This window comes from Cimex lectularius, unplaced genomic scaffold (assembly GCF_000648675.2).
Source record: "Cimex lectularius strain Harlan isolate CLEC.00 unplaced genomic scaffold, Clec_2.1 scaffold26, whole genome shotgun sequence".
Classification (NCBI taxonomy): domain Eukaryota; kingdom Metazoa; phylum Arthropoda; class Insecta; order Hemiptera; family Cimicidae; genus Cimex; species Cimex lectularius.
In genome coordinates this window covers 2705146-2721487 of record NW_019392721.1, presented here as the reverse complement: position 1 = coordinate 2721487, position 16342 = coordinate 2705146, and the positions used below count along the sequence as shown (strand labels likewise).

Sequence of the window (16342 nt, the reverse complement as noted above, 5' to 3'; positions counted from 1 at the left end):
AATTTTATGTTAAAATAACGAAAATTATTCTTTTATTAGCCGTGTAATTATGCAGTAAAATTTCTATCAAGCTTATTTCGACTTTATTTCATTATTATTGATTGTTTTCTACCGTTTTATTCAATAATTGAGTTTTGAAATGGTTCTGAATTAAGAACAAATCGTTCATTGATTAAATTTTTAATTAAGTTAATTATTAGATCAAATTAAACGGCTAAAACGAATAAAATTTAAGAAATATTAGAACATTTGTACGGCGCTACGAATGCTAAACCAGCAAGAACGTTGAGTCGTGCGGGTCGGTCACGCCTTAACTTAACCCTAAACTACCTATTGTATATATTTTTCTCTAATTATTTCTTTTTTTTTATTTTTTTATTAATTTGACTAACAATTAACTTTTTGAGAGACATCCGTTTTAAAGTCAATTACAGATACACCGGTATGGAAGATTTATTTTCTTATTATTATGTTTACTATAACAAACACTTCGACCCGCCAAAGATCGGTTTTTTACCTTTATCCTATGGTATCCGGCCACTGTAATTTTACAAGGACGACGGCCGCCGTGACCCCAGCCCCCGACCGTGACCGCCCGCTGCCGGAGGAGAAGGGGACACTATAAAAAACATTGTAACCTTATTTTTATACTGTGACCCCTTTGGGGATGTGGAAAAAAACCATTACAACTAGATTGGCACACAGTCAACATCCCACAGGTCATAGGGGTTAACATGCCTCTCGTCCAGGCCCAGGTGACCACTTCGATTCGTCCCCACATGCGAGGTGACTGAGATATCCTGTACACTCTCTCAAAAATCTAAGGATATACTGATACGCTGATAAATTGCCTGAAGCGACAATTGTGTTAAAACTGTTAAGTTTTATATCTCCTTACATAGCACTAAAGATTTGAAAAGTCGTTGCCTTTGTTCATCATGTTACGCACACAGAAAAAATTAATATCATAATATTCATTTCATTTGGGTGACTGGCGATAAGTGTCGAAAATTTCAGATGTTTCTACTCACTATACAAAAAACTTCCTATAAATCCCTATCCAAATCTCAACTTTAAAGAAGCAATTTAAGGTTTTGGGGTTTTATTTGATTTTTCGACTTAGGTCCACTAAATTGCTTATAAACCTCCGAATTACTGGCTGTAGAAAAATCTGGTTTGTACCACCTGAAAGAACGTTAAAGTTTCTGTAAGAAAACTTATTTACATTCCAAAATTGACGGAAAAGTTCTGCACGAAAAATTCAGACTTTTTCCAACAAAATGCAACATTTTTTGGCCTTCCAAAAGCGCAATCAAAAAAGTTGTACCGCTGGAAGCGAATGGAATGGGAAACTTTTAAGGGAATTTGCAAAGATCCAGGAGTATGTAGTTATTAAGTTACCAATCTAACATTTTCAAAAAATCCAAATTTCATTGTTTTTGTTTTTTTCTGAATTTTACGTGCAGAACTTTTCCATCTATTTTGCAATGTAAATAAGTTTTCTTGTAGCAAATTTAATGTTCTTTCAGGTGGCACAACCAGATTTTTCTACAGTCAGTAATTCTGAAGTTTATAAGCAATTTAGAGAACCTTATTTGAAAAATACAAACAAACCCAAAACCTTAACTTACTTCTTTACGGTTGAGATTTAGACAGGATTTACAGGAAATTTTTTGTAGCATATAGTGAGTAGAAAAACCTCCTGAAATTTTCGACACTTATCGCCAGTCACCCTGTATATCGCATGTGGTGCAATTAGGGGTAGATCTCAGGCCGATGAGGTCGTCTTTAAAAAAAAAAAAAGTTTTTGATTCTTACGAAAAATTTGGGATTTTTTTAAATATTGTAAAATCTTATAAAACACATACGTCTACACCTTATATATAGTATCTGGACAAATTTGCAGCTGTATGTTATCAGATGATAAAAATCCCTGTTTAGAGGACACCGACCGAAATAGGACAAAACTAGTGACACCTTGATTGACCCTTAATAATGGGTTGTCTAGGCAGTAAATCCTTTAGTTAGTCTTTCTAAACTACATATTAAAATTCATCAATAATTATTGCATTATTAGTGTTTAATTGGGAAAATGGCAAACTTCAGCTTTTAACCTGAACTCTGAACTCGTAAATGATCTACATAAATTGCTTTTGGGAAATCGATTCTCTTTGAATAAAGATAAGACAAATATTATGCCATGTATGAAAAAAAAGTGTCGGAAGCTGTCTTAGTACTGGATGTCATGATTGACCCAAACCTTAACGTAAAGTTCACACTGTGAAAGTTTATCAATAGCTGGCTAGCAAATAGCTTTTCCTTTTTTCTTCTTAAACTTATCCAGTAAAGTACTTTTAACTGTGTACCTGACCGCTTCTATTTTCACAGTACAGTTAGGCATTAACTCCTTTAGAGGTGTTTTGTATTGGTTTGAAAGTTGGTCGCCGGCTAGGATACATTTATAATTAAAATAATACATTTGTTTCTGTGGATTTACAACGTTGTCCAATACTAACTATTACATGTCAAGACCAAAATATCTCAAACTTTCAAAAAAATGAATAATGAATAAAATGATTTCACCTAATCGACACCCGTAAGATAAACGTACGGCGGTGTTTTTTCACAATTACTCTTATATATTTATCCCTTCCACGAGAAAACGACTGGAAAAATTCGTCAAAAAATAAGAAATATTGTTACACTAGTTATAATAATAAATACTCTCCCCTTAGTTTAAAGACAACGAAACTAAAAATATTAATCTATTCATTGATAAGAAAAAACATCCAGCTGTAAAAGTTAATTCCGTCTAATCTGTATTAGGTTTATTAGTTAAAAACGTAGTTCAAATTTTATTACATTAAGAAATTGTGAATACATAAAATTACATACAAATATTTACATATTTACATTAAGGGGAGAAAATTATTATTCTCCCACTTCACAGATTGGTCAGAGTTAAGAGATTTTTATAGGAGATTTGCTTCGGAGTGTAAATGTGACATAGACAGACTGCTATACACGTGATATGTCTCTAAAGACCTTCCGAAGCAATCGCAGGATCGGGGTCAGAGTTTAGTACAGCAGGGTCATCGTAAAAAGATGGAAGGAGGGTGGTAAACTATTTATATTACCATGTTCCTCCTTTTAGATTAGCCCTTTTTTATTTAAAACTGAGATTTATTCATTCTTTCAGCTAGAAAGCCAAAATTCAATTTTTTCATTTAAATCACTGTGAGGTTTGTTTTGTAATTTACTTTATTAAAGTTAAAAAATAAAAAAGTGCCCTGAAACTATGGTTTTCCAAAAACAAATTTATTTGGTTTGAGGCAAGAACCATTACTTTCTACACATTGGGACATTGCTAGTGTATTTTACTTACACTCTTTTAACTCGGAGTTAAAAGTCAAAAAAGGTAACTTAAAAAACCTAAAAAAGTTAAAGTTAGTTTTAACTAACTTAAGTTTAACGTAAGTTAGTTTTAAAACTTTTAAAAACTTAAAAAAGTTGAAAAATAAAAAAGGCCCCTGAAAGTATGGTTCCCCAAAAACAAATTTATTTGGTTTGCGGCAAGAACCATTAATTTCCACACATTTTGACAATGTTAGTGTATTTTACTTATACTCTTTTAACTCGGAGTTAAAAGTTAAAAAGTTAACTTACAAAACCTAAAAAAGTTAAAGTTAGTTTCAACTGATTTAAGTTTAACTAACTTAAGTTAACATAAGTTTAACTAACTTAAGTTTAACGTAAGTTATTTTTAAAAACTTAAAAAAGTTGAAAAATAAAAAAGTCCCCTGAAAGTATGGTTTTCCAAAAACAAATTTATTTGGTTTGAGGCAAGAACCATTACTTTCTACACATTGGGGCATTGCTAGTGTATTTTACTTAAACTCTTTTAATTCGGAGTTGAAAGTTAAAAAAGTTAACTTACAAAACCTAAAAAAGTTATAGTTAGTTTTAACTAACTTAAGTTTAACATAAGTTTAACTAACTTAAGTTTAACGTAAGTTATTTTTAAAAACTTTTAAAAACTTAAAAAAGTTGAAAAATAAAAAAGTCCCCTGAAAGTATGGTTCCCCAAAAACAAATTTATTTGGTTTGAGGCAAGAACCATTACTTTCCACACATTGGGACATTGTTAGTGTATTTTACTTATACTCTTTTAACTCGGAGTTAAAAGTTAGAAAAGTTAACTTAAAAAAGTTAAAGTTAAAGTTAGTTTTAATTAACTTAAGTTAATTTAAAAAAGTGAGTTAAAGTTAGCTTTAAAAAATAAAAAGACGCCTGAATGTATAGTTTATTATTTATTATTTATTTGGTTTGAGGAAAGAACCATTACTTTCCACACATTAGAACATTGTTAGTATATTTTACTTATACTCTTTTAACTCGGAGTTAAAAGTTAAAAAGTTAACTTAAAAAAGTTAGTTAAAGTTGATTTTAAAGTTAAAAAATAAATCGTCTCCTGAAAGTATGGTTTCCCAAAAACAAATTTATTTGGTTTGCGGCAAGAACCATTTCTTTCCACACATTGGGACATTGTTAGTGTATTTCACTTATACACTTTTAACTCGGATACTAGGGCTTGCTACGCTTCAGAAGATTGCCAGTTGAGCTTTAAAAGTTTTTAATTATGTAACCCTTTTTATGAATATGAACAATTGTATGTACAAAAGAAAAGAAATGCAAAAAGTGAACGCTAAGGCTAAACACTGTTATGTTTGTTTATGCTTTATTTATTATTGATTTGTTTTACATTTTTTACCAAATAATTTGTCTTTTAAATCTTCTGACTCGGGAATGAGCTATTTTTTGATCAAATTCTTAACTGCTTTAATTATAAGATCATGTTATACAATTTTATTACTAAAGCTAGAACAAATTTAAGAAATATTAGAACATTTTGTCATCAATTAAAACACCAATTAAAATCCCACATTAAAAACCAAACATCAATTAAAATTTAAATAATTAATTGTCCGAATTTGACCACGTTTCGTCGGGTCTCAGAGACAACTTCAAAAAAACCATAACGGGAAAATATTAGGTACTGAAATATAAACATTTATTATTTTATCCACCTTGCAATTCTCGCTATGTTTTTTTCCACAACGTTCAATTCTTTCATTTTGTTTTTGACAAGTTGTTAATTAAAGTAAACTGAAAAAATATTAATTGGGAAAAGGGGAAAACGTAAATTTAAGGTACACTTTGTTACAGTTATAAGAAGAATCTGCCAACCCCAATACCCCTTTCATATATAGGCAGCTTGCAACAATACTTTTAATAGTAAAGGTAAATTATAGATCTTTTATTATTGGCAAGAACTAGAAGAATTTACTTCCCTAGTAAATAGTAAAAGTTTGTAAGATTTGTTAAACAAATTTATGTTGTCACTCAATCATTACTAACATTAGATCCAGAACCCGTAATTCTTCAATAACAACATTTGTTAGTACATAAACTCGAGTTAACAAACAAAATAATCGATCACGGTTTTTTATTTTTTATTTGCGGACTTCGATCTGTTTTAAGAGCTTAGCCTGTGTAAACCCGGTAAATCTAGTCAAGTCGTTTCCGTGAATAGAACGGTCAATTTTACTGTTCAATAAAACGGACTTTTTAGTCTAATTTTATGTTAAAACATCGAAAATTATTCTTTTATTAGCCGAGTAATTATGCAGTAGAATTTCTATCGAGCTTATTTCGACTTTATTTCATTATTATTGATTTTTTTACCGTTTTATTCAATAATTGAATTTTAAAATGGTTCGGAATCAAAAACAAATCGTTCATTTTATAAATTTTTAATTAGGTTAATTATTAGATTAAATTATACGGCTAAAACTAATAAAATTTAAGAAATATTAGAACATTTGTACGGCGCTACGAATGCTAAACCAGCAAGAACGTTGAGTCGTGCGGGTCGGTCACGCCTTAACTTAACCCTAAACTACCTATTGTATATATTTTTCTCTAATTATTTCTTTTTGTTTATTTTTCTATTAATTTGACTAACAATTAACTTTTTGAGAGACATCCGTTTTAAGGTCAATTACAGATACACCGGTATGGAAGATTTATTTTCTATGTATTTAACACTACTTTTTTCTTGGGTAGCATAAACGATCTCTCTGTGTTAAAACGATTTCTAATTATGCTTACAATTACTGATTCATTGAATTTGCAGAGTTTCCATTTAATCATATATTCTCACCTATATTGTTAACATTTCACGATTTCGAATTTTTTTTTATTTAACATGTCTCCGATCCAAGACAGTCTTTAAAAGAAAGAAGAGGTGTTCGATTCTTACGAAAAGTTTGGGGATTTTTAGAATGTGTGGTGATTAGTGATCGTTAGTGGATGAAAATCGTGAGATGCGGTCTGGTGTGATCTCACCGGCACTCTCAACACGACCTGCACAATTACACAGAAAACAAACACTTTGAGCCCTGAAAATGATTTCATTAAAGTTCGCGTGGCGCGATAAAGAAAATGTTTTTCTGAAACTTACATCACACCAGACCGCATCTCACGATTTCTGAATAAACAATTTTTAGAATATTGACCGCTGAACCAGTATCCGGGAAAGTCCTTTTGACTGCTTAAATTACCGCTTCTATTTTCACAATTCAATAGTTAGAGACTTAACTCTCAAGAGGTTTTTGTTGTTCAAAGAACGTTTTTAAATTCGGCAGTCGGTTAGGATAAATAGATGAATGAAATAGTAAATTTATTTCTCTGGGTTTACAACATTATCCAATACTAACTATTACATGTGCACAAGAACCAAAATAGCTCAAATTTTCAAAAAAATGAGGAAAAGAATATAAGGATTTCACACATGCGACACGCGTAGGCTAAACGCTTTATACTGTGAAAACAATGTATAATTCATGTTCGGCATAAAAGTATGGCGATTTTTTTAATACTTTTATTGTGTTTTTTTAACTCTTTCACTAAAAACCTAAAAAACAAGTGATAGAGTTCGTCGTGTAACATGTTTTGTAAGTTTTTTGTTAGTTTAAAAAAAATTAGAAAGTCTTCGCAAAGTAGTATTTTACGATTTCCCAAAAATAAATTCATTTGTTCCAGGGAAAAAACCACTACTTTTCACATATTGGGGCATTGTTAGTGTATTTTACTTATGCTCTTTTAACTCAGAGTTCTATTATATTTTAAACACAACCATTTAATAAATCAGGGCTTGCTAAGCTTCGGAAGATTTCCATTTAAGCTGTAGAAGTCTTTAATTATATAACTCTTTCGACGAATATGAACACTTGTTTTTGTACAACAGAAAACAAATACAAAACATGACAATAAAATCTCTACCTCTCTATTTAATATTGATTTGTTCTACATTTTTACCAAATAATTGGGCTTTTAAATGCTTCGGACATACAAGTTATATGGCAAGTTATTCTTTGATCAAATTATCAACTTCTTAAATTATTAGATCATGTTATACGCTTAAAACAAATCAAATTAAAAAATTATTACATTTTACGGCGCTACAAAATGCTAAACCTGCAAGAACTTTGAGTCGTGCGGGTTTGTTCCGCCTTCACTCAAAAATTTTATTTATGGTTGGCCATATTTGTAGCTTCACTATTATAAAAAGATAAACTGACTGTAATTAATTCGAGACTTAGTAATCCAATTTTAAGAGAAGTAAAATATTTTTTTATATTTAAAAAACATAAAAGTAAAAAGGAAATGTCGAGAAAATCCAAGGGTCTATAGCCGGACAAGAAATCTAAAGTCGGTATTCTGATTGTACCGTCCATAATTCATGGTCCCATGGCATAAGATTACCATTTATATTTAAGTCGCGCGACGCCGTAAAGTTTCCGCCGAGCAGCGGCCGCCTGGGACCAGCCAGCAGCTTGTAATACCCCAAAGGAAAAAAAAAAGAATGAACAAATTTGTCCATTACTTTATCATAAAAATAACAATTTAAATTAAACACTTAAATTTATTTAAACTCGATCATGAGTTTTAGACAGCATCCGGATTCCGCGTATAAATACTCATCATCAGAAGGTACAAACACTCTATGTGATTTTTCTTATGAATTCATAAAAAACTTCTGTGAGGACAAATTTTCCAAAGAATTTTTACCCTTTGATATAATTCAAACAATGTAAGTAAGCAATGGAAAAAAGGAATAGGCAAAAAAAGATTAATAGACGCAGCGAGAAAATCTAAGTCCTTCAAGGCGATATAAACTCTTTACTTATCATTTTTTAAAGTAAAATTTATTTTTAGTATTTTTATAACCTAATTATCTGTTAAGTCAATAATGTCGAACCTTTTCCTTCCAAGACGACTTTGGATCAATAAAGGTGAAGACCCTTTTTGTATTCTTTGTAATTTTCGTTCAATCCTAATTGTTAAACAAATGATATCTCGTAAAGCGTATGGAGAAAATCTCAGTAGGCTTTGTGCCAGGGATGGTTTGTCGGAATAAAATTTATTTCATCTCGGAAGATTTATCAGGGAATAACACAAAAACGTGAATTGTCAATACATGAGAAGGAATTAGAGCTGACTTCTGATACCATTTTAAAAGATATCTCCAATAGAAAAATGAATTTCCAATTTCCAACCAAATTTTTCAAAACTGTGTCCTTCAATGCAACCTCAAAAAATACTTATTCAGAAATCGTGAGATGCGGTCTGGTGTGATGTAGGTTTTGGAAAAACATTTTCTTTATCGTGCCAACGTTTCGACCTTTATTGAGATCATCTTCAGGGCTCAAAGCGTTTGTCTTCTGTGTAATTGTGCCATCCTTGCGTGTCGTGTTGAGAGTGCCCTGAATAACTATCGATTAACGGTCACTAATCTCTACACACTCAAAAATACATTAATTTTTTTCTATTGAAAATTTTGGCTCAATTCCTACGATATCGGTTCCAAGAAAATTCGTTGATAATAACTCTATTATAATACCCTGTTTTAAAAAGTTTCTTCACCATGTTCATTTCATCAAAAATACGTGAGTGAAAAATAGATAAGTTTATTTTATTTTTATTATTATTCAGCAAATAACATTCTTCTGGGCATATGGTGGTAAAAAGTGGGTATGAAGTATGAGTTGAATTTTGTATCGGGTTACACTTTGAAGTTGTGAATCAGAAAGGAGTAAACGGACTTGAAAAGGCTGAAAATCACTGGGTTAGATGTACGAATTCTTCCTGAGAAAAAAAAAACTAAGTGAAATTGATCAAATCTCGTTTTCTTCTTTCGCCAAAGATTCACCAATGAAATATTAATTAAAAAATTATATTACTCATAAAGAAATTAAAAAGGGATAATAACAAACCCAAGTTAAAAATTTTAATGAATGGATTTGTTTTATATAAAAGGGAATGTTTAAAAGTTGATTCTATTTAACAATTCATTTAGTAGTGATCGTGATAAAAAAATCCATCAAAATAAATCACTTTAAATCGTAGATTTCACTTGAAACCAGGCTTTTACTGAAGTTGGAACTTTTTTCATAAAAATAAAGGTCAATTCCATCACAAAACGAACTATATTACAATTCTTTTTTTTTAGAAAACTAATGGAAAAATTAGAAATTGCAAAAAATCTTAAGTTTTACGAGAAAATCCAACTTAACATGACTGGATTTTTTATTTCATATTAGTTTATATTAGTTCATATTAGATTTATGTTTATTGTTTTAAGGGTTAAAGGTATATATAAAATTCCTTTATATAAAAGGAAATGTGTCGTGGTTAGTTACCGTTAATCGACAATTATTCAAAAATCGTGAGATGCGGTCTGGTGTGATGTAGGTTTCAGAAAAACCTTTTCTTTATCGTGCCAACGTTTCGACCTTTATTGAGATCATCTTCAGGGCTCAAAGTATTTGTCTTCTGTGTAATTGTGCCATTCTTGCGTGTCGTGTTGAGAGTGCCCACATAACCACAATTTTGAATTGAAACCAGAATTTTACTGAAGTTGTAACTTTTTTCATAAAAATAAAGGTCAATTCCATCACACAATGAACTATATTACAATCCTTTTTTTAAGAAAGCCAATGTAAAAATTGGAAACTGCAAAAAATCTTGAGTATACTGGGTGATGTTAAATATACATCCGTTTAAACATTTTTACGAGAAAATCCAACTTAACCACTTGATATGACTGGATTTTTTATTTCATATTAGTTCATATTAGATTTATGTTTATTGTTTTAAGGGTTAAAGGTATATACAAAATTCCTTTATATAAAAGGAATTGTGTCGTGGTTAGTGACCGTTAATCGGCAATTATTCAAAAATCGTGAGATGCGGTCTGGTGTGATGTAGGTTTCAGAAAAACCTTTTCTTTATCGTGCCAACGTTTCGACCTTTATTGAGATCATCTTCAGGGCTCAAAGTGTTTGTCTTCTGTGTAATTGTGCCATTCTTGCGTGTCGTGTTGAGAGTGCCCACAATTTTGAATTGAAACCAAAATTTTACTGGAGTTGGAACTTTTTTCAAAAAAATAAAGGTCAATTCCATCACACAGCAAACTTTATTGCAATATTTTGTTTTTAAACCAATGGAAAACTTGGAAACTGCAGAAAATCTTAAGTATACTGGATGATATTAAATATACATCCGTTTAAACATTTTTGCAAGAAAATCCAACTTAACCACTTGATATGACTGGATCCTTTATTTCAAATTAGTGCTTAAAATAAATAAAAGCGCTGACACAATTTCCTTAACACCATAAATGACCAATTCAATAAAAGAAGTAGATTTTTTGTTTCGTCAAATCCAGATTAATCACATTTTGTCGTGCCAGAGGCTATTTTCATTTCAATAGATGGTTAGTTATATTAATTAAAATCTATGTTAAATATGCCTGTATAGCAATTGATTGATATCAAGATCACATCAAATTAATCAGACAAAAATGCAATTTAAATTAAAATAGTATTTCTTGTAATTGAAAACTAAAACCTAGTTTTTTAGAAATGATTGGTTAAAAAAACATATTCAAAATTGTATCAATATTTTAATGTAATTTAATATAGCGATGAGTACATTTTTTTACCTTATTCTTGAAAAATTGTAAGTATACAGATGAAAATAAATATGGTCTCTTGTAATTAATGATATTTCCCTTCATTATAAGCGTTTTTTTTTTTTTTTGGGTAGAGAACATAAAACGTACATTATTATTGTTCTTCTTTCTCCTTTAAGTTGAAGAACGTCCAAGGAAGTCGGGTTTTATTTCTTTTATGATATTCATACGTACTGATAACATTTTAGAAATGGTTTGCCCCTTTGTGGCCCAAAGGTTCACAATAAGTCGTGATTCGAGTCATAATAACATTACAGATGTTCCAAACGTTTCACATCGCTTGTAAATTTATGTAAATTTAACTTTTGACGAAGCAGGACCATGCCGAGGAAATAGAATCGATAAAATCAACAAAAATTGAGCCACGATCGTTTTTAAACTTTATTGTTAAATTTCAAACATTTCATTCCTTTTTCTAGTTTTTTAGCAGGTATCAGGTCTAGTTGTGCTTTAAATTATTTTTATTAAAAACCACGTGATCGTAGATTTTTTCTGTTTCAATAAAAACACCAAATAGGCTTTAAATTTGCCGAAATTGGCAGTTTAGACCTATTTAAATTTATTACAAACCATCCAACTTGTAATCCAATAATCCAACTTGTCGATATTGCCTCATGAAATGGTTTAAACCACCTCATTGCCCTCGAAACCACGTCAAATTGTATCTGTAACTAGACATTTAGATTCGGACTAATGGGAAAATTCTAGTCTATTTGGATATTAGCTGGTCTTAAATTAGTGGAAAGAAAAAAATTGAGGAAATGCCCAGTTGGCATTAATTGAGCTTTTCCCTTACAACGTACACGACCTGGAAATCCACGTTCGGTTTTGAAAAAGTTCAACAGTAATTACACAGAGATTATTAGAAATAAAATGTATTATAAAGTAATATATCATTTTGATGATTTGCTAGAAAAATAGCTTAATTCTTTAAGAAAAAACTGTTTCGTTTTATTCATACTTTCTTCACGAAGACATTAACATCCAGAAAAGGTTAGTCTTTCAAGTCAATTCATTCAAAGTCATTTATTTTTATGTTTATTATTTTAAGGGTAAAAGGTTTTCAATTTGCATAGTTGTTATGATTATCATGGGTATTTTTAAATGTTTCATGAAAATACTAGTTGAATATTTCTATTTGCTGTCCTTATTAATTGTTAATTTTTTAAAAATCAACCTTATTTTTTAAACACCAATTATTCATTGTTTAAGGACAATTTTATGTGTTTTTAGGGTGAGAATGATCAGATATTTTCTTACTGTACAAGAGTTCAGGCAGTGTAGATAAGAAATACGTCATTTTTGTTATTTTATTTCACTTAGAAGAATTAATTATTTATATTATATATGTCAATTTCTTTTTCGGCTCTGGATCGGTTCGTTTCGGAAACTATTGAGGGTAACGAGGTGTTCGTGGAGGTGCTTCGGAAAGAAAATGTGCGTATTGGTTTGATCTCAGTTGAAACTTACCGAACGTGGAGAGAGCGAGGAACGTGTATGGACTCACTCTCATTCCCACTCCCTCTAACCTGGATATTGATCCCGGAGTAAGCGAGAGGGAGAGAATTGGAGCAGGTATGACGTGGGGGCCGCGCGCAGGGCAAATCCGCCCCCGAAGCTCCACCCCCGCCTACCACCCCCTTGATATGAGCACGAATAAATAGTTTAGATCCGAATAAAACTAACTCCTATAATAGATGCAACGCTATTTAAAAACTTAATCGGCGCTTTTTAAGAATCGATACACAAAGAATTCCACTTAGGACAAAGTTCCAAGATCTCTTTCTCATCTAGCAAAAGACAACACAAAAATCTTATGTCTGGCTAAAAACGGAAATGGCTTCCTCTTATGGAATGGAAAAATGATAAACAATATAAATTTGAAACAGCATAAATTTCTGTCGTAAAGCATAAAATAAATTTAGTCGTTTCAGATGAAAACTAAAAAACATCAATCCTCAATTTATCCCCAGTCTCTGCGGTTTAGATAATTACAAAGTTCAGAGTCTGAAAAATTAACTTTTTTTTAAATATTTTATTCTTTATGGCTTTTTTCAAGTATCTAACAAAAGCATGTTTATTATCTGTCATCAACAAAGTGTAAAAAATCCAAATTAATTATTATAAGAAAATCCATTGTGTTTAGTGGTCTAATTGTCCAAATTACTTCTTTCAATTAATTATTATTTCTATGTAAGGTCTTGGTTGATATGAAATTATATTAATTATACGAAAATACACTGATAGGCAAAAAAAATTCCACCCACTTGTAATATAACTTGTTTTGTATATTTTTTTATACATTAATCAAAATTTCACGTTTTTTAACGTTTAATAATTGAGTCTGTCTAAAAAAAAAGTAAAAAAATATAAATTGCTAAGGAAAATGAAAAAAAAGATGGGCAGATAAAATTTGTTTTAATTTTGTTTTAGATTTTTAATTAGCATCGAGGCGCCTCGGCATACTTTCTACCAGTCTGGAAATGTCTTTTTGCTGGAAGTTAGCCCATTCTTCACGAATAATCCTTTCAAGACCGTGCATCAGGAAGTGATGGACGTGCTCTTATTCGTCTTTTGAGGTTATCCCATAAACGTTCAATGGGGTTCAAGTCTGGAGAACTGGCTGGTCAGACTAAGACCCTGAAGTTATGCTATTGAAGGTTTTGTACTATGCGAGCGACATGTGGACAGGCATTATCGTACATAGATTATGATTGTCGCTAATTTCGTCGAGGATAGGCAACGCATGACGTTCCAAAATTTCATCCACATAGCGAGTGGCCGTCAAAGATCCTCCATAAACAACAGCCAACTCTATGCGATTCTTCATTGAAATTCCCGCCCACATCATCACTGAGTTACGTTGAAAAGGTTGGCTGGGGGGAAAATAACAAGCTTCGTACTTTTCATTTCACCTTCTCCACACTCTTTCACGTCCATCTGGAGATCATAGAGTAAATCTGTAAAAAGTACAGCAGACAAATCGTCCAAAGATCAATGGTTGTGTTCTGGAGCAAATGCGCGCCGTGCAACTTTGTGTGTTCTCGACAATTCTGGTCCTCTTAGGAGGCAAAAAGCCATCTGTCCATTTAATCTTTTTTGAGCAGTGCGTTGGAAACCTCGAACTTCCTGGAGCTGATGGATCGCTTGAACAACAGTAAGGTTTTGCAAAATTCTCAAAGTCAAAAAATGATCATCCTGTGGTTCTGTTACCCTAGAGCGTCCGGGCCTTCTATGGTTGTACCCAGTTTTTCGAAAACTTGATCTCGCAGAGTTTCGTATGGAACTACGATGGCAATAGCCGCATACCTGATGGAACGTCCATCATCCATAAGTGCCACACCACCACACAACGCGCAACATCCTCAGACAACATCCTAGACTGGCATTTTTAAGTTTAACAATTGAAATTAAGAAAAAAATATGAAAGCTAAACAGTTTATTGCTTCAGAATTCAAATGAGACTGAATAAACATTTTAAATTCCGTAAAAATTAAACATTGAAAAAATCATTATTCAGAAATCGTGAGATGCGGTCTGGTGTGATGTAGGTTTCAGAAAAACATTTTCTTTATCGTGCCAACGTTTCGATCTTTATTGAGATCATCTTCAGAGCTCAAAGTGTTTGTCTTCTGTGTAATTGTGCCATTCTTGCGTGTCGTGTCGAGAGAGCCCACGAGAGTGTGAGACCCGACACGCTAGAATGGCACAATTACACAGAAGACAAACACTTTGAGCCCTGAAGATGATCTCAATAAAGATCGAAACGTTGGCACGATAAAGAAAATGTTTTTCGGAAACCTACATCACACCAGACCGCATCTCACGATTTTTGAATAATTGTCGATTAACGGTACCTAACCACGACACATTTCCTTTTATATAAAGGAATTTTATATATACCTTTAACCCTTAAAACAATAAACATAAATCTAATATGAACTAATATAAACTAATATGAAATCAAAAATCCAGTCATGTTAAGTTGGATTTTCTCGTAAAACTTAAGATTTTTTGCAATTTCTAATTTTTCCATTAGTTTTCTAAAAAAAAAGAATTGTAATATAGTTCGTTTTGTGATGGAATTGACCTTTATTTTTATGAAAAAAGTTCCAACTTCAGTAAAAGCCTGGTTTCAAGTGAAATCTACGATTTAAAGTGATTTATTTTGATGGATTTTTTTATCACGATCACTACTAAATGAATTGTTAAATAGAATCAACTTTTAAACATTCCCTTTTATATAAAACAAATCCACCAAAACCAGACCGCATCTCACGATTTCTAAATAAATATCGATTAACGGTCACTAATCTCCACACATTTGATATTATTCTTATTTTTAAACCTTTTTCAAAGGCTCCAGTCAGGTATTTGAGTATGACAGTGTCAGGGTCTTTTATTATAGGAAGGATATAGCCAGTATGAAGTCGTCAGGAGAGTGTAAATCACTACACAATAGGAAGGATTCTTCGGCGCATCAGACGAATAGGGCTTCATACCAGAAGGGTCGAGGATCTTCAGACGAAACCTCAGCATTACGGGAAATGAGATAATAAATCTGATAAAACAAGTCCGAAATGTTTCGATTTCTTCCAGGACTGAAAGAAGAAGGCTGAATGAAAATAACCTCAGGGCCCGGCACACGGTTCGTGGACCTGTTCTTACCACAGCTCAAGGGAATATGGAGACGCTCTGGAGAAAGGCTCCATGCTGTACGGTTCTTCAGGTGGCACTCCATGGAGGGTCATTGTTGATCTGGGGTGGAATTTCCTTGGTCGCTCAAACCGAGCTGTTGTATGAGGAAGATCTTTAACTTCACAGATATAACCGAAGAACGTATAGTGCCATTTGCCCCATTTCTGTGATTCTTGCTAATGCGGATAATGCCAGGCCCGGTATAGCACGTATTTTGGATGACGATGTAGCGGCCACACGTTACCGCTAGATGCCACTACCACTTATGGAATGTTTTCACCCTCCACTCTGCAGCCAATCCGAGTAGAGCTCTTCCCTATATAAGCCAGGGCACCCCGCTGAAATCTGACTCGTCAACCCGACGACATATCACAAATCATTAATGTAATCGACATCAGCAACAACGATAGCAGACTCGACACGACGAGGTGTCATCCATCACTAATCGTCAATGACAGCAGACTCGTCAACCCTGAGCTATCACTAATGGAACACCGTCGACGACAGCAAAGGTACTCGCAGCATTAGCCTGATTCTCGCCTTCTA

The 16342-nt window shown here is 32.3% G+C and overlaps 1 protein-coding gene across 1 annotated transcript in view; it reads right to left on the bottom strand.

The window, feature by feature from the left end:
- Positions 1-12611, bottom strand: part of LOC106664045 (high-affinity choline transporter 1) — a 77110-nt gene extending 64499 nt beyond the window's left edge. Inside the window, exon 1 of the mRNA XM_014389415.2 lies at positions 12569-12611. The gene's annotated coding sequence lies outside the window, so the exon portion shown is untranslated. The remainder of the gene's footprint in view (positions 1-12568) is intronic.
- Between the last annotated feature and the right edge of the window lie 3731 nt (positions 12612-16342).